This window comes from Canis lupus, chromosome 19 (assembly GCF_003254725.2).
Source record: "Canis lupus dingo isolate Sandy chromosome 19, ASM325472v2, whole genome shotgun sequence".
Classification (NCBI taxonomy): domain Eukaryota; kingdom Metazoa; phylum Chordata; class Mammalia; order Carnivora; family Canidae; genus Canis; species Canis lupus.
The window spans coordinates 40,014,368-40,033,114 of record NC_064261.1 but is presented as its reverse complement, the minus strand read 5'-3'; the positions used below and the strand labels follow the sequence as shown (position 1 = coordinate 40,033,114).

Here is an 18,747-nt window from a genome sequence, read left to right as displayed (position 1 = left end):
GTCCAACTCTTAGTTTCAGCTCAGATCATGATCTCAGGGTTATGAGATCAAGCTCATGTTGGGCTCCACACTCAGTGCGGAGTTTGCTTGGGAGTCTCTGCCTCTCCCTTAGTCTCTCTCTGGTTCACACATGCTTTCTCTCTCTCTTTCTCTCTCTCTGAAATAAATCGATAAAATCTTTTAAAAAAATGGAAATGTCTTTGTACCCTGCCTAAACAAATTCTAAAAGTAAATCTAAAAAATTAAAAAAAATAAAAGTAAATCTACTGGTATTATGGATAATCTACTTGATTTTTAAAGTACATTTAAATCTGAGTGTATTTTCTTCTTCCTCTTCTTCTCCTTCCCATTCCTTTCTGAAAAATTCAATCCAAAAGTTCTGGGTGATGGAGGAACTTAGCAGGCCCCGAGTGAGGTATTAGAACCTTACCAAGGAAAGGAAAGCATCCTTATGTGAAGTGGGGTGGGAGGGTGGGAGGTGGAAGGAGTAGGAGGGGATGGAGAAGATGGAAAGAAACAGTCCTAGATAGTTTGTTGAAAGCCAAGTGAAGCAAGCAAGGCATTCACAAAAGATGGAGAAGGGTTGCTGGCCCAGCCCAGTGTGTAATTTCAGAGCCTGAACAGGGCAAGAAGGGCAGTAATACAAGGTATCAGAGCTATGCTGAGTGGGGAGATTAATATTGGCTGCATATGAGGGGCAGCATAAAACAAAGCATCAGAGTCTGATCAGGGCAGGGAGATCATCTATTTAGGAAAGTGGTCCACATCGGGTATAAAAGCCCAAGTTGGGTGAGGGGCATCTGTGCAGCCCAAAGCAGCAGCGAGTATAGGCACAGATGTCAGAGCCCATATAGGATGGGAAGGGTGCCCATGTAGGGAGTGAGGTAGCGGTGGTGAGGGCAAACTGATTATATATAAAATATATAAAAAAGCTGATCAAATACACAAAAAAAATAAAGATAGTGGGAATCAGATCTCTCACCATTACAGTTAGGAGCTACAAATAAAGAGAGAAAACTGGAATAAAATCAGGCGTTAGACTGAAATTGAAGATATTAATGTGAACTTATGTGTTTCAGTATGTATAGCTAGATATTAAAGCAAATATAAATACAAATGTACACAGACATAGGCACACACACATACACATATAACCCCTAGCCTGTCTAGTAAGCAGGCCTGGAAGTAGTGACACCCCAGGAGTAATAAGTACACCTAGTACCCAAATTTTGATTTCTAAATACTTTTTGCCACTAAGAAAGAAAAGAGAAGAGAAGAGAAGAGGAGAGGAGAGGAGAGGAGAGGAGAGGAGAGGAGAGGAGAGGAGAGGAGAGGAGAGGAGAGGAGAGGAGAGGAGAAGAGAGAGAAGAGAAGAGAAGAGAAGAGAAGAGAAGAGAAGAGAAGAGAAGAGAAGAGAAGAGAAGAGAAGAGAAGAGAAGAGAAGAGACAAAAAGAAACGAAATGAAACTAGGCCTCCTTAGAGAATTGGCTGATTCCAGGGGCCAAGGCAAAGAAAATGTAAGATAAACCTGGAACATATTGTACCAGAAAGCACGGAAGGGCTCAACAAATGATGTGGACATATCAAAAGAACAAAGAAGCAATCCTGAAAGGGCTTCCACTGGCCCAATCTAAGACAATTTGAGCATCATCATAATAAGAGGAATAGATTATAATCCATCAATAAAATATGAATCTATGAGTCCCATACCCATACAAATGGATAAATGGGTGGATGAATGGATGGATAAATAAATAGTTTGATTAAAAAAGTGAATTTACATAACCTCAAATTTTTTCTTTACAAAATACCTATTAATTACAGAGAGAGAAAAATAACTTTATAGAGGAGAAGTGTAATAGAAATCATTTTAACCAAGTAGCTAAATTAAACATCATCAGGTATAGAATAAAAATTGCATACCATTTAATTGGATGTAATGGGGAAATACTCATCATCGCATCTGGGATATTTCTGGGAAGAGTCCATAATCTGAGTCTAATCATGAGACAACAACAGACAAATGCTAATTAAGGAATACTTTACAAAATAACTGGCCTGGCATCTTCAAAGGTATCAAGGTTATGAAAATCCAAGACAGATTAAGGAACTATTCCAAACTAAAAGATATTTTAAATAAGCATGACAAATAAACGCAAGGAGAGAGTCTGGGTGTCATCCTTGCTATAAAGGACATGAAATCTGGGGACACTGGCAGAGTGTAAATTGACTGGGAGGAGTAAATTGTGGTAATGTATCAGTATTAACTCCCTGATTTGTATGGTCATGATGAGGTCATATAGGATATTCTACAAAATACATGATGTGTAACCTTGAGTGTTGTTCAGAATCACCTAGAAGATTTGTTAAGACATAGTTAGCTGGACTCCATTCCAGAGTTTCTGATTCAGGGGCCAATAGCAGGGGCCCTAGGTGTTCGCTGGGAATGGAAGGAAAATCATAGGGGAAGAGAGAAAAAAATAAAACAAGACAATATCAGAGAAGGAGATAAACCATAAGAGACTCTTAATCATAGGAAACAAACTGAGGGTCCCTGGGGGGGTAGAGGTGGGATGGGGTAACTGAGTGATTGATAGACATTAAGGAGGGCATGTGATATAATGAGCACTGGGTATTATATAAGACTGATGAATTACTGACCTCTACCTCTGATACCAATAATACATTATATGTTAATGAACTGAATTTAAATAAAATCTTAATAAATAAATAAATAAATAAATAAATAAATAAATAAATAAATAAAATTAGAACTCTGAGTTTAAAAAAAATTTTAAAAATAAAATAAAAGTTATTGTCTTCAGGAGCTGAAGAGGAGGGGTACCCTCCAGGGCAGAGAGTTCCTCCCCTGTTTGCTGTGTATCAAATGCCTTGAGCTCAAAACAATCCCATGCCAAAGTAGTACATTTTGGGATAGCATATCCTGATCACCTTCACTTCTAAGCTGAGCCATTTAATTTCCAGTACAAGATCCTCAAGAACACTTTCCCTCTGACATGATGACCGACAAATTGCTAGACAACAGCTGCCTGGTCAGCTTGGGGCCTGAGTACTTGCAATAAAAACAGAGCCACCTCTGTGATTTACAAGGCCACGCACTAGGAGCATGAATAAATATTAACCTTTGTTATGTATGCCACTGAAATTTAGGAGTATTTGTTACCACAGCATAACCTATCCTATCCCAACTGATCGAGCACAACTACCACCTACCCCACTGCCAAGGAGAGCCTACCGTGAAAGAGGATAGAATTGGACTATTGACATAGGTATGGGTGGGGGTAATAGGGTGTTGTTTCTGAGTGTGGTGTGTGGCTGAGACTGAAAACTCTCTTCTTACTCAATAGATGTTGGAATAGTTATCCACTGCCATGTAACAAATTATCCCAAAACTTAGTGGCCCACATGCAAGACCACCATGTCATACTGTCTGTGGGCGACCACGAACTAACTGGAGTAACTGAACCAAACCAGTCCCGGACTTGCATCCCTCATTCACTCAAAAGGCTCAGGAGCCTAAAGGGTGAATAGTTGGTAGACGCTTGAGAAAGGGCTTGAGCAATGGTTCTCAGGGCTCGCTTGTACATGATCGCCCACATAACACAATAGATACAACTTATTCTGGCCTGGTCATAAATGTAAATAAGGGTCTGTGCTGTCCTTGCTGGTCTGTTTACCATACCTAATATTCCTTTGAAGTATGCACATCTGGAGCAACAAGCTTATCTATTTACCAAGGTCTTCTGGCACCTGTGAGTCTGTCTTGCATGCTGAGAAAGGGGAACTTTGGAGGGTTTCACAGACCTGCTAAAAATAAACACCTTCTTGGCTTTGTTTTGCTCATGCTATAAAATGTTGTAAAACCTTGAATAAATCTGGCACTGCTTGGACATCATCCACTGTGTCCCTCCTGTCCCCATCTCTTTACTTTTATTTTCCTCATCCCCTTATCCTTAGGACCCTGATCGGTCTTGCTGCAGCACGCGCAACAATTGGCGCCCGAACAGGGACCTGAGCACATGCAAGAGAGGTGCACATATAGGTAAGTCAACGCTGACAATCAGGTAAGGAGAGCCCGGTTACTTAGGGCCACGACAGGAGTAAAAAAATATGGGACAGTCGCAATCTAAGAACAGGTCTTCTTTATGACCACTTTGCAGGCCCTTATGAAGCGAGAAGGGTCCAAGGTCTCTAAAAAGGCCTTGCAACAATTCTTTTGTACTGTATCAGACTTGTGTCCCTGGTTTCCAAAAGAAGGGACTGTCAGTTTGGATGCCTGGCAAAAGGTAGGGCAGGAAATTAAAAATCACCTTAAAGAACATGGTCCTATGGCCTGTCCTCCAGGCACCATGCATATTTGGGAGGAAATAAGAGAGACTTTAGATCCACAACACACTTGCAAATTAATCTCTATAGCCTCTCCTGAATCCCTCCCTGAAAATGATGTTCAGACCTCTTCAGAGGAACAAAAAGAAAATAATAATTTGGTGATTGAGTCACCATCACCACCAATTACTTAACACTGCCCCCTCCAGATTCCCCCACCAATGTCTCAGATAAAAATTAATGATGGGAAGCAAATTGATTGACTTTGAGTGGATCCAAATGGAACATAGTAAACAGGTCTTGAAAACTATCACTACTAAACCTAAAACTTTTATTCTATTGAGGTTTACTAAAGGTCACATAAGCTCTGTTATCTTTTTGCAATCTGTTAGTAAAAAAAAAAATGACTAAATTGATGGTTAATTGTCTGTTTACAAGTTTTTGTAAGTAATTGTTAAGATACCTTTCAAAGTCCTTGGTAACCTAAAACCTTAGTCACACGTTGATGATAAATAAAATTAAATTCATCGGACATCTAGGTCTTTTCCAAACAAGGAAAAGTACTAAAACGTTGATTTAAATCTGTTGATGAACATGCTTTATGCTTAACTGTTTCATAAATTTGCCATCTAAAAAGTTCTGATGTTCAAAAATCGGTTACTCCTTAGTTTTCACTGGATACTAAGGTTCCTAAAAATTAAAAAAAAAATAAAAATTAAATTAAAAACTTCTGCTAAAATAAAACTGATGACTGATAAAAAATAAATAAAAGAAAAAAAAGCAACTCTGTATGTAAAAAAGGAGATATGTAAGAAAAATGTAAGGAATGGGAATATATTTTTGTTCAAAAAAAAAAAAAAAAGAAGAGAGTAATTTTGTCCCAAATGAGACTGAAAAAAGAAATGGCTTAAAACAAATTCTAAATACAAAAAAAGGTGTAAAAATGTTATGAAGGGCAATCCTTAAAAAGGAATATTAGGTATGGTAAACAGACCAGCAAGGACAGCACAGACCCTTATTTACATTTATGACCAGGCCAGAATAAGTTGTATCTATTGTGTTATGTGGGCGATCACGTACAAGCGAGCCCTGAGAACCATTGCTCAAGCCCTTTCTCAAGCGTCTACCAACTATTCACCCTTTAGGCTCCCAAGCCTTTTGAGTCCGGGCCTGGTGTGGTCAGTTACTCCAGCTAGTTCGAGGTTGCCCACAACTGTCAATCTTCAAAGCTGGATCTCCCACCTCTCCCAGCTCCTGTGTCCTTCCTCTGTCTACTGACATATACTTTCCAGCACATGAGGATTACATAAAATGTCAGGTGCAAGTCAGGTTTCTGTGAAAAGAAAGGCAAAATCAGCTGGCTGCGTCTCAACACTTAGAAAAACACATGGATAAAAGACCATCAGGAAACATAGACACTTGGAAAGGGTTGGGCAGGGAGCACAAGCCAGTACGTGTCATACCTGCACCCTTGGTTGATGGGGTGAACCAGGACATAACTATGGTGTCTCCATGGACTACTCTTTTTCCTCACCTGACCATCTACCCATGGATGTTTCAATTGTTTATTTTACACTGCTTCCCAAAAGTCTTTTCAACATAGTCCTAACAACCATCATACCAACACATTACTTTAAAAATATGTATAAGGAAGAGGCCACTAGATAATGTACTGCCCAACCCCTCCATCTTCCTTTTAGCTACATTTAGGGCACCAAACAATGTCCCAGCAAATCCTAACATATAAGTGGACAGGTCTAACAAGGGCCCTGATATAATAGCCTAGAATTCAGGAACCAGGAAGAGTTGAAACCCCCCCCCAAAAAAAATGCAAGGAGCCACAGCAAGTGATTTAATATTAACAGGCCGACACCCCTCCTTCCCAAGGAAAAAGGGCAATTTAGCGATTCCCCCCGTCCCCATTTCCATGCACACATAATTGCTTCAGGAAAAAGAGAGCAGGAACTACTGGCACATTCTACTCCGAGATAGCCTGCCACCCCCACAGGCAGTGTTTCCAATCAGGGTGTGAGTGAATGGAGATGATAGAGTTCTTCCCTGAAGACAGAGAGGTATCATTTGCAGAGAAATGGAACAGGGTAGAAAAGGGATGTGAAAAATCATCAAACTGTTCCCCAGGCATGGTCAACGAAATAAGTTAAAGCCATCATTTCAAGGTTAAGTCAGGAGACAAACACACATGATGCTATAAATACAGTGTCCCTTTGGGGACCATGGCATAGATCATAACAGGCCAAGGGCTAAATGGACACATGGTGGGTGCCCATCTCTGCCGGGCCTGATGGATTGACAGGCAGACAAATATGAAATGCAAGCCTCACAGCCAGGCCCTGCCCTGGGTGAAATCTCATTAAAACGCACATCAAAGATCAAATGGTAGGAACAAAAAGTAAAAAACAGAGCAACAGCCAAGAGGGAGGGGAGTGGTGAGAAAGGAGGAAAGGAGGGAAGTTAGCATTATCCAGGAACCATTCCCAGCTGCCCACTGGCTGCCTGACCTTCAACAACTTGGCAGGCTCCCTCTGAGGGCCAAGAGATCTCAAAACCATCCTGCTTCACAGCCTTGGGAGGGACTCATGAGATAATGTCCATTATCTATTAATGAGGTAATACAAGAACCACCTCACTGCATGCCAGGCACTGTGCTAAGTGCTCTGTGTATATTTCCTCATTTCACGATCCTGGGGGTTGGATGAAGCAGGTATCGCTCATCCCACTTCACAGATGCAGAAGCTGGAGGTCAACAAGAGTTTATTCACCGGTCCAAGATCACACAGGCGATAAATTAGCCAGTGTGTTTGAACCCAGATATTTCCACCAAAGCTTATGCTTTTATCCCTATGCTGCTGCCTCAGCTCTTGTAGTGTCACAAGCTACCCGGCCCTCCCACCACCATCCTTCGCGGCAGCTGGGTCGATTGGAACACAACAAGCTGCTACTCCCCTCCCATAACCCATTCATCACTAATTAATGATCATGGGTCCCGGCGGGTCTGCACCCCACAGAGAACCCTGCTGAGAGCAGTATTTGCAAGCAGCCTCTGCCAACCCATTAAGGGCTTCAGGAGCTAACCAAGTGGACACCCATGGTGAGTACAATGTGGAGGTGATGGCCAGCATGAAAGTGCCCAGTAAGGAAAATATACCCCTTCCTCCTTGGTCATATGTGTCTCCTCTACATTCCTACAGCTAGTTGCCTAGTTCAAGTGCTCTTTATCTCTGCTGGGCTACATTTGGCCACAGAGGTCTCCCACCACACAACGAGCATGCCTCTTTCCAGTTTGGCATCCTTCAGGTGCCCCTCACCGCTCCCAAGATCAAAGGAATCCTCCCCAGCAAGAACCCTCCCAAAGACCCTCATGCCCCATGACCACCTGCAAAAGGCCTTCTCAGCTTACAAGATTCAGCTCAAGGACACACACCAAAGAGTTGCTAGTGATGACTTCTGAAGTTGAGTTTAAAAGGGATAGGAGGGAAAATGTCAACTCTGTGTTGACTCAGCTCTGCATTATTTTACTTACCATAAACATTTCCATGGTTTTAAAAATCATGATGAAGTCACAAAGTAATAAATATATAAAGACGGGGCTAAGGATACGTAGTTCTACATACCTGCTCACTCTCAAATGTGTAGGTAAGACCCAGCATCCACAGCTTCTCACTGCCATCACTGACCCAGTTAGATTTTACTTGCACACTCCTGGAAGACAGAAACTTCCTTTTACACCACTGAATTTGTAGGGTGAATGCCATGTAGGAATACTATCTGATGAAGAAAAATGAATAAACAATGGAAGAAATGTGCCTCCTGAGAAATGTTGTTCACCATGTGGCGAAGTCATCACCTCTGAAGGCTGCCAGTCTGTGCAAGGAGATACCTGAGTCCATCAGAGAGCTCTCCAGAAAGAAAGACTCTTGATAACCTAAATAAGAAGTCTAGACTGGTGTTCTCAAGATGTGATCTGTGAAACGAGTAGGACACATGACCCATTTCTTTAATAAGTATACAACACAGGTTAAAAAAAACACCTGAGCACCAGGTGCTGTATGCAAGTGATGAATCACTAAATTCTACACCCTAAGCTCATCTTGCAGTATATGTTAACTAGCTGGAATTTCAGTAAAAACTTGGGGAAAGAAAGCCTCAGACTTAAGAAATGTAACCACCAAAAACAGTGGGCTAGTCTCTATTGGATATTAACAAATCAACTTTAAAGAGACATTTTTGAGACAACTAGGGAAATTTCAACAATAACAGAGTGTTAGAGGATGTTAAAGATTATCATGAATTTTGTTAGGTATGATACTGGCATTGTGGTTGTGTAAAAAAAATCCATATGGATATGGGTGAAATAATGTACAAAAATTGCTTTAAAATACTCTAACTTTAAAAAAAATTACACAGGGAAAAAAATGGTACAGGGATAAGCAGATGCAACAACATTTGGAAAATGCATTGCTAATTATTGGGGCCGAATGAACACATATGGGGTTCTCATTTCTGCTTTTTTATGTACTTCCAAAGATTTCCTACAGTAAAAAGTTTTAAAAATAAATTCAAATAGGGTCCTAAATTTTTTTTACAAATGTAGCCCATTAACTGCATGGCAATCCCTTGGTGCTTGTTAAAATGCAGATTCCCAGGATGCTCTGACGGGTCAGGAGGAGGGCAGTGGCCTTGAAGCTGCACGTTACAAGAGCACCCTCCCCTACCTCCAGCTCTAGCACACCTTGGGCCTGAGGAGGATTCCACCGAGGATGACCACACGTGGGATTTGCCAGGAACCAGCTTGGATTACACCTGGTGTCTCTTCTTCACTCTCAAGAGTGTCCCAGTTTGGACAACAAAGCACAGTCATCGAAGTTGGAGTGAACCACCGTCACTCCTCACATGCTGCCCCGACCTGACCTGCATGTGCTGAACCCCCACTTGTCTGCCAAGACCCAGCTCAAGCACCCCCAAGACCTCCTCTGATGACTGCAAGTGAGAGAATTCCTCTACCCTTTAAACCACAGACCCAAGCCCACAGAGTCCTTGGTGCTGTCCTCAAGTATATCCTTCGAGCTGGATGGCTGGGATATTGTGACATAATGAAAAATAGTCTATTTGGTCTCTCTCCCTGGTTCCTGGCACAGAACTCCTAAAATCTTTGAAATTTCCTGAGTGATAGCAGTAAGAAGAGTGTCTTTGTTATTCATAATAAGCCCCTTTCAAACCCTGCTGAGTTTATGCTAATAAGGTGACTCTAGGCAGATGGGAGCTGTTTGCCAGAGGAACCAACCAGATGATCAGAGGGTTGGAACTTTCAGCCCCACGCCCGGGAAAGGGGCAAGGGAGAAGAGCTAGAGACTGAGCCAATGGACCGTGGTTTAATTAACTGTGCCTACATAATGGAACCTCAATTAAAAACTCTAAACCATGTGGTTCAGAGAGCTTTCCAGTACACACGGAGGTACTGGGAAGGTGAAATGCCGATAGAGGGCCTGGTAGCTCCAAACTCCAAGCTCCGTCCCACACACCTTGCCCTGTGCATCTCTTCTGACTATTCCTGAGTTGTATCCTTTATAATAAACTGATAAGCCTGAGGAAAGTGTTTCCCTGAGTTCTGTGAGCAATTATGGCAAATTATCAAACCCGAAAAGGGGAGTGGAGGGAGCCCTCCCTCAATTTACAGCTAATCGGTCAGAAGTGCAGGAAGCCTGTTCTCCTGATTGGCATCTGAAGTGGGGCAGTCTTGTGGAACTGAGCCCTTAACCCGTGGGGTCCGCGCTAACTCTGGGTGGTGTCACAATTGATGTGCAGGAAACCCAGTTGTTGTCCAGAGAGTTGGAAACTGATTGGTGTAGGAAAACCTCCCACACATTTGGTGTCAGACGTACCGTGAGTAGAAAACCTGTTTTCTTTTAATGATCATCCTTAGTTTATGTGTCTCTAGCCTGGGGACCCCTTAAAGACAAGGATTATGTCTTACTCTCTCCAATGCTGGCACAGAACCCATGTCCAATAAGTGTTAGTTTGATAAATGAATAAACAAACAAATGAATTAATAAATAAACAGGAGTCATTATGCTAGTCACCTCATGAGACTTATCTGTGCTAACTTAAAATCTGACATCAGCATGATGAAATGTTGGGTAGCTTTAATTTAAAATGACTAGTGTGAAATCTGAGTAAAATGGGGAGAATGTGATATAGCATGGGGGGATCAAAATTCCAAAAAGTACGTGTATACTAACTGTAATTATAAAAATATATATGTCTACTATTATTTTTATGACATCAAGAGGTAATATGCAAGAGAAAAAAATAGTAAGGTTCTTGGCAACTGTGTTTTTTAAAAGATTTTATTTATTTGAGTATTTGAGAGAGAGAAAGTGAGCATATGCATGAGCAGAGGGAGCCATGGCCTCCTGGCTGAGTGGATAGTCCAACTCGGAGATCCAACCCAGGACCCAGGGATTGTGACCCAAGCCAAAGGCAGACACTCAACCTACTGAGCCACCCAGGTGTCCCCACACACACACTTTTTAAGGAAAAAAAGAGGGGAAAACAGCTTGGAATCTGTCTTGGTCTGGTAGTAAGTGCATGACCCCAACCTCAGCAACACAGGGCCCCTCCCAAGGCCCCCACCAACCCCAATAGAGGAGAAAAAGCCTGCAGTGCTGCATCTGGCACCGGGCGCAGGAGAGGGAGGTAGAGACAAACTGTTTTTCCACATAACCCATAGGCTTCCCCTGGTTGAGTTCAGTAAGACCTCCAACCCCTAAGACAGGGAATCTTAATAAATTTACATGTTCTGCATGCAGCAAAGACCCATGTATACAGAGGTATTTAAAAGAACAAAGAGCTTAAACAGTCACTTGGTCTGTCCTGAGAGCATCCCAGGCTTTCCAATCATCCTGCAAGGAGCCCGCTCGAGTAGTAACAGGTATCAATCTAATATATTGTGCAGCAAGCACCATTATTTTCTTCTCAATCTATTTTACCTGCCACATCTCTCAGGGGCAGATTGGAAAATATGTGGTAATTATATATTGATAGAACGTGGGAGCAGGTTATATACGGACCCATTGTACTTGGCTTCCTTATTAACCGACTAAAATGCGCTCTGTGGGATATTTCTTTGCTCTTTAAGGAATCTCTAGAGCTGAGCTATTATTTTGCTGTTTATGATTTTTCCCTTGCTCATAAAAATTGTCCAGCTTTACCAGAAGCTCACATGTACCAAGCCAAGACGAGGCTTTGAAGTACAACCCCGGTGTCATCCTCCTTGGCAAGGTTCTCGCCCGAAGCTGGCGACTTCCACACAAAGATACACAACAGCTTCACTGGGCTGGCTTCCCAGTTCCCTGGACCATCTTATCAAGGAAGAGTTAGTATGAAAAGTACATATTAAGAAAAAGTCAATGAACCATATTTGTGAGCCTTCAGAACAAATAAATTACTTTTTTTTTTTCTTTTTTTTTTTTTTTTTAAGAAACATAGTAAGCTAAGGGTTTAAGAGTAGGTTTTCCTCACAAGCACTAACAATAGTAGCCCTCAGTGAAGAAGCCACAGGAAAAGAAGAATCGGTACCTCTGGGAAGTTTAATGGTCTTTACTTAGTTGATTTGTCTGGAATGGTTAAGCAAGGGGAGAGGGAGGAAGGGATGAGGGAGGAATGAGGGAGGGGAGGGGTGAGGGAAAAGTGAGGGAGGGAGATGGGGTGAGGGAGGGATAAGGGAGAGATAAGGGAGGGGTGAGAGAGGTGAGGGAGAAATGTGGGAGGGAGAGGGTGGGGTGAGGGAGGTAAGAGTGGGGTAGGGAGAGGGAGGGATGAGGGAAGGATGAGGGAGAGGTAAGGGAGACATGAGGAGGGATGAAGGAAGTGAGAGGGAGGGATGGGGGAGGGGAGGGAGGGGAGCCTTTGATCAAAGGCATCTGAGTAAAGGGCAGGTGGAAAGCGAGCAGTGGTCCACAAGCCCTTTTGGACTTTTGCCCAAGTGATCCAAATGGATGGTTGGTCACTATGAGTGATCTAACTGGATCTCAAGTCTAGAAGAAATGTGAGGCCATATAATCCACATATAGAGGGTGCAGCCAAACTGCTCCGATACTGTCTGTCGCTCAGCAGGCACTCACATAGCGTTTTCTAGGCACCCAATCCCAGCTGGGGTCCACCTGTCCCCAGCTGCCCTGACCACGAGCTCCCCAGTGGAAAGGTGACAAACGGCAGTTCCCTTAAAGTGAGTCCTGAAACCTGGATTCTCCTACCAGCTCTGCCACTGGGTCAACAGGCTGAACTTCCACAGGCCTTGCCTCTTTCTCCCCTTTCCAATCAGAAAATAAAAAGCGGGGGAGACAGTGGGTCACTTGCATCCCATCCAGCTGTGACAACTGACTGCCTATGTGGAAAGAATTCACTCCAAATTGCTGCCTCTTTCTTACCTGGTCTTGTCTGTCTACGCGGCCCTGGTGCCAAATGATATCCCTAGGTGGCTGAGCCAAACAACTGTTCGGGGGAAGTGGCTTCCGTCAGGTGGACCAGAAAAGGACACAAGGATACAGAACTCACTCTTGAAGATGAGACTCTGCCAGTTAAAAATTCAAGCCCAGAAATCATCATCTAACTTATTAAATACAACCTTTTCTACCACCCCTTGCAAAAAAAAAAAAAAAAAAACCACAGCCAGTATAACCGTAGTAATAAAGTAATTAGGGAGACACACTCCCTTTAAAATGAAACCACCAATACTGTAACTTCCAGTTAAATTTAATTACTACCTTATTTCCTTTACAATAGATGACCCAGTTTTTGGACAATATTCTCAGAAAGAGATTACGTGTGGGTGTAAAACTCTGCTCTATCTTGGAGAAGCAGAGAGACCATTCACTGAGCTCGCCTAATCCATCCAGATATAAACGTGTGCAAGGCGAATGGATAAGATACGGCCACTGAAGAAACACGCTCTGGTCTTACACAAAGGCCAAATAGGCAAGCAGTCCAAGTTTATGCCTCTATCAAAAAGCAACCCCAGGGAGACCCAAGAGCTCTTTGTCAGATGACAAGCTTCCAGAGGGCAGCCTTGGACATTTATATGAAGAACCATCCTGTCTCTGGCCATCACCCCCAACATAGGCAGACCCAGCTATGCCCCCAGGCCCTGGGTCCCAGGGCAAGGATGGGGCACATTTTGGCTGCTGCACAGACTCTTGTACCTAGAAAGTCCCTGAGCTGGCAAGAAAGCAGAGAGGGTGGATCCACGAAGGCTTTCTTTGGCTCGCCCTCACTATTCACCAAAGTTGTCCCAGGCTGAGCGGAGCACAATGCATGGTGACATGTGAATGACCATGAATGTGACATGCGCAGTGACTGGGTAACGGAGAGGTGTCAAGAGCATCCCAATCCCAGGCAGCCAGAACATCCCCAAAGACAAGATCAAATTCCTCTTCGTTCATTATTTCCCATAATGAAAAGTGAAGAGGAATAAACATCCCTACCCTCAAGGAGCTCAGAGACTAGGAGGGAAATAAATATGTAAACAGGCAATTATAAAAGAGTGTAATTAATTCTACAGCAGGAGAGTACAGTGTGTTATAGGTGGAAAAGGCAGCAGAGACAAGAGTCAGAGAAGGAGGTCAGGGTGGCTTCCCAGGGCTCAGGACCTCGAAGCCTAGGTCTCAAATACAAAAAGAAAATAAGAGCTATACAGGATGTGGAGTGGGAGAAACTCAACACCGCAGACAGGGGCACAGGCCTGCCAGCAGAGAGAGAGGATGGTGGTCAAGGAAAACAAGGGCTTCCTCGGACCGGACCGTATGGGAGCGGGGAGGAGACCAGGAGAACCAGCGGAGCCTCTGATAGAGCGGAGGCCGGTGGGTACAGATCAGCCTGAGCCTGCAGATTTCAGATGACACGGAAAGGCTTTAGGCAGGCCAGTGACAAGTCCAGATTTGTGTTTAAGAATAATCACACTGACCATATAGAAAAATTTTACTACTCAGGCAAATACAACAGCAAAAACAGAAAGGAGAGGTGATGAAGAAATGGTGAATCATTGACAGTGGTTGAAGTCAGGTGATGGGGACATGGGGGCTCACTATACTATCCTCTCTAATTCCATCTAGGTTTGAAACTTTCTAGAGTAGAAATATTTTTTAAACTAACATGATTTTTTTTAAATCAGAAGCACATATAGGACAGCCCCAGTGGTGCAGCAGTTTAGCACCGTCTGCAGCCCAGGGTATGATCCTGGAGACCCGGGATTGAGTCCCACATCGGGCTCCCTGCCTGGAGCCTGCTTCTCCCTCTGCCTGTGTCTCTGCCTCTCTCTCTCTCTCTCTCTGTGCCTCTCATGAATAAATAAACAAAATTAAAAAAAAAAAAAGAAGCACATATATTCTTGCAACTTTTTAAATATATATCCTAACTCGTTAGCCAAAAATAAATGGGGGAGTGTGTTTGTATATTTTGTTTTCTACATTTTAAAAATATCACTGTGCTGCAGGGTGGTGAACAGAAGGGAAGAGGGGACAAGAGGCCATGAGGAGGCTGTGTGGGGACCCGGGTGAGAGATGGTGGTGGCCTGTACAGACACGGTGGCCCAGCGGATGAAGGGCTGGATTTAAAACATTCAAGAGGTAAAATGGCCAGGACCCAGTGTTGACTAGACACGAATGAATCATGCATTCAGTCACTCTCTCTGTAAAGATTTAGGGCCACCTGTTCTGCCCACAGCGCTGCCAGGGACTGCAGGAAAATGAACAGGCAGGTCTGACATGAAGCCAGACATCAGCCCAGCTACGTATGACAGAAATAAGATGGAGAAAGCTAAAAGGACAAAAACAGTTTTGAAAAAGTAAAAAAGTAAAAGCCATATGTAAATAGTAGCTTTAAAATATGCTAAAATGAGTACTAGCAAAACTGAAAAACGCTGGAAAATAAATTTGATGAGTTTAACCATACGCACTTAAAACCTGAGAACTATAAAAGACAGCCAAGGTAAATAGTAAAATTACACCATAAAAGAACAGTAATGCCATAAAAACTATAGATAAAAAGGCAAAAGTAAATAATAGTAGCTAATGGAACATATTAAAAAGATTAAATCGTGAAATAAAATTATTTAGGATGCACAAATTTTGCTGAAAGTACGTTCTAACCACAGTGTATCAGGAGAAGCACAGGTTGTGACACGCTCACCAGCTGGTGGTTCACCTCGAAGGCCTCGGAGCCCAGCCACACCAAGTATTTCCCATTCCCCAAATCTGCCATGTTTTCCTTAAAAGACACTGCTGTGGGGGGAGAAGTAAGGATTACACTGCACTATCCACAGAAAAGGCTCATAAAAATCCTCTTTGGACATCTGTCCTTCTCAAAGCTTCCCAATGCCAAAAAGCTCTGCTCTCGTGCCCTCCCTGATATACTATCCGTTCCCACGGATGCCTTCTTCTCTGCCCCAGGACCCTTGCATCAGCTGAGAGACTCTCTCCACACCTGTCCCCTGGGGAAAAGCAGTCCAACTTGAGCCTCAGAGCACTCCTCTTTCCAGAAAACATACCTGAGACCCTCATTACATATACACACATGTCCGGCTTCCACCAAAACTGGACTCTTCTGAAAGTGTCCTGGGGTCAAGCTGTGGGCCTGGCACATAGAGCTCAGCTGACACCTGCTGAAGGTAAAGAAAAGAAAAGGAAAGATCAGCAGCCTTCAAGCTGAAATGGGCAGGGCTCCATTATTCAATAAGGATAAATTCCACAGGGGAGGGTCCTGGCCCCATGGTGGCTCCTTACAATTTGTATCTCAGGAGAGAGCCCTGGGCTCCTGTCTTTCAGGCAGGCAGTGTCAGCTCTTCCCAAAAGGCACATAAAGGTAACAGCAGAGATGCCCTCACACAGGGTCCATGGCAACAACATGAGGAGTGCAACAGCTTGTGCTGCCGCATGACGTCAAGGAGAGATGGCTTGTAGGCTTGTGATTGGGAGGGCTTAATGGAGGAAGAGGTCAGAGCCAAGGCTCAGAAGATGGCTAGGCTGCATGGATGGAGGGAGAGCAGGACAGGGTTTCTAGAAAGGGAATGGGATATGAGCTAACATACAGAGCCCTCCACCACAAAGACTGCCCTTCCTCTGGGTCCCCAGCACAAAGTCAGCCACAGAGTCCTGCAGGCAGCATTTCTGTCCAATGTGAAGCAAATTCCCCACATTCAACGGTGGCCACTGATCTTGTGGCCGGATCTCATCTTTATGATGCAGAGACCTGCTACTGGGCTTTCAGCACACCCCCCAGCACTAGGCTGCCTTGGGCAGCCACTGCATTTGCATTTGGACAGCCTTAAGTGTGAGAAGCTATCGCACTCTATTTTCTGAGAGAACATGACAACTCTAGCTGCCTCTTCCACAAGGCACTCCCGGTGAAGTTGAAATAGCCAGTGACAGTTCGCAGCATTATACTCCTCAGCACGGATTTGCCTAACCTCTTGTATGAGCCAGTCCTCGGCTACCCCAGCCATTTGGATTATGTAAATCACTATACATACTTATTATTACCAGGACAATTGCTAGGTTTTATTTTTTCAGGTCCAGAAAGAGCAAGAACCTCCTTTGTCTCAACTTTAGAGAAGCCTTAATGAGAAGCTCATCAGCTATACAGCCTTGCATTCATCTGAAAGAAGATGCTCACATGGCATCCTTCCTGTCTGCCCCAACCCGGCCTGTGATGCCACAGATATCAGACAGCAAAGTGAGTGTGGGAGAGCCCTGCTGCAGACTGAATCTGTGTTCCCCCTCAAATTCATATATGGAGATTCTAACCCATAATGCTACGGTGTTGGGAAGTGGGGCCTTTGGGGCGTGATGAGGTCATGGCACCAGAACCCCCACCCAAGAGATTAGTTTCCTTATAAAAGAGACCTCAGAGAGCTCCCAGGTCCCTTCCAGCACGAAGGACACAGAAAGCAGATAACCGTCTATAAACCAGAAAGCAGGCCCTCGCCAAACACTAAATCTGCAGGCACCTCAAATGTGGGACTTCCCGTCCTTCATAACTGTGAGAATATAAATTTCTGTTGTTCGCACACCCTCCAATCTATGATATTCTGTGTAGCAGCCCAAGCAGACTAAGACAAGGCTCCAATGCAGAATTTATAGGAAATGGCTAGGAACCAGTTTCATGACTTGTGAGCTCACCACCCAGAGGCCTTTATTTGCCTTGGGAATATAAAATTTTGAGAGGGGAGAGGAAGGGGGAGGCTGTGAAGCAAGTGTTTTGAAGAGAACTCTTAAGATCCCGTGAGCCCCACTCTACCCTGCCAGGTGAAGTGAGCAGAATGTGCTTTCTGTCAACTCCAGTCCGGGAAGGGGGCTCCCACTGGTCTGGTCAAGGACAATGAAGATGGTCCTAGCATTTAGGGGACACCATGCCCTGTAGAGAACACCGGGCAGCATGTGGCAGGAGGAGCGAGCATACAGCTGGGACTGGCCTACACCCCCACGGTCTACACAAATAGGATATGGACCATATGGGAAAGCCAACCAGGGTCCATCTTAAAGCCTGTCCCAAAAGATGCCTGGCAGGGGGTGAGGCCTCCGAGGGCAAGACAATATGTGGAGAAACATCACAGAACCAGAATGAGAACAACACAGATGAGGAGAAATGACACAGTCTGCGTCAGGGGAGCTGCACTGGGGCTCCAGGTGGAGGCATTCCCGAGCAGCCCACCAAAGCATCAATGAGGAAGGCTCAGCTAAGAATATCTGCCAGGCCTGGGAGTGTGACGCATAGGGTAGTTCAAAGAAGAGTTCTCCCGCCCCTCCTTCCCATCCTCTTGTCCTTCCTGAGCACCAGAGGTCAGTAAAAGCAGTTTCAGGGTAACCCTAAGAGCAGACAAAAAAAGAAGGTCATGTCTCTGCTCTGGCAAGGGGCCAACCACAATGAGAGTCTAGCTGTGGGAAGCATGCCATCTCATATTAATTAAATTTAGAGATTTGATTAATTTGGGGGGGGGTCTAGATATTCCTAGTTTCTGAAACGTGTTTGCAATTAACATAACCATTGGATTGTCTCTGCTGCCTAAGAATAAGCAGAAAAGCCATGGACCTGCCCAAATTTTCATAATAGGCAAGGGAAGTTCATCCCCTCACCCCTACCCAATAAAATTTAAAGGGGCAATGAGAGACAAAAGAAAGCTACATTTGATTATATCCTAAAGTCAGGTTTGTTTGATATATAATAAAAGCCATATACCACCCCTGCTATCCTCATAGTTGCAAAAGTAATTTTTAAACCTTTTCTTTTTAATTATTATATACCTTTTGAGCGATATATTTTACACTGAGAACTTATCCTAAGAAAGCCACGCTAGCAGCAGACAACTATGCTGAATGCATCACTGTCTC

General features: G+C 43.8%; 1 long non-coding RNA gene across 2 annotated transcripts in view; it reads right to left on the bottom strand.

Annotated features, from left to right (window-relative positions):
* LOC125753060 (uncharacterized) overlaps positions 1-16,200 on the bottom strand; it is a 144,417-nt gene extending 128,217 nt beyond the window's left edge. For both annotated transcript variants that reach the window (XR_007403971.1, XR_007403970.1), the window contains exons 1-3: positions 16,144-16,200; positions 15,909-16,019; positions 7,981-8,068 (exon numbers count right to left, since the gene is read on the bottom strand). This is a non-coding gene — a long non-coding RNA (uncharacterized LOC125753060). The remainder of the gene's footprint in view (positions 1-7,980; positions 8,069-15,908; positions 16,020-16,143) is intronic.
* Positions 16,201-18,747: the final 2,547 nt, after the last annotated feature.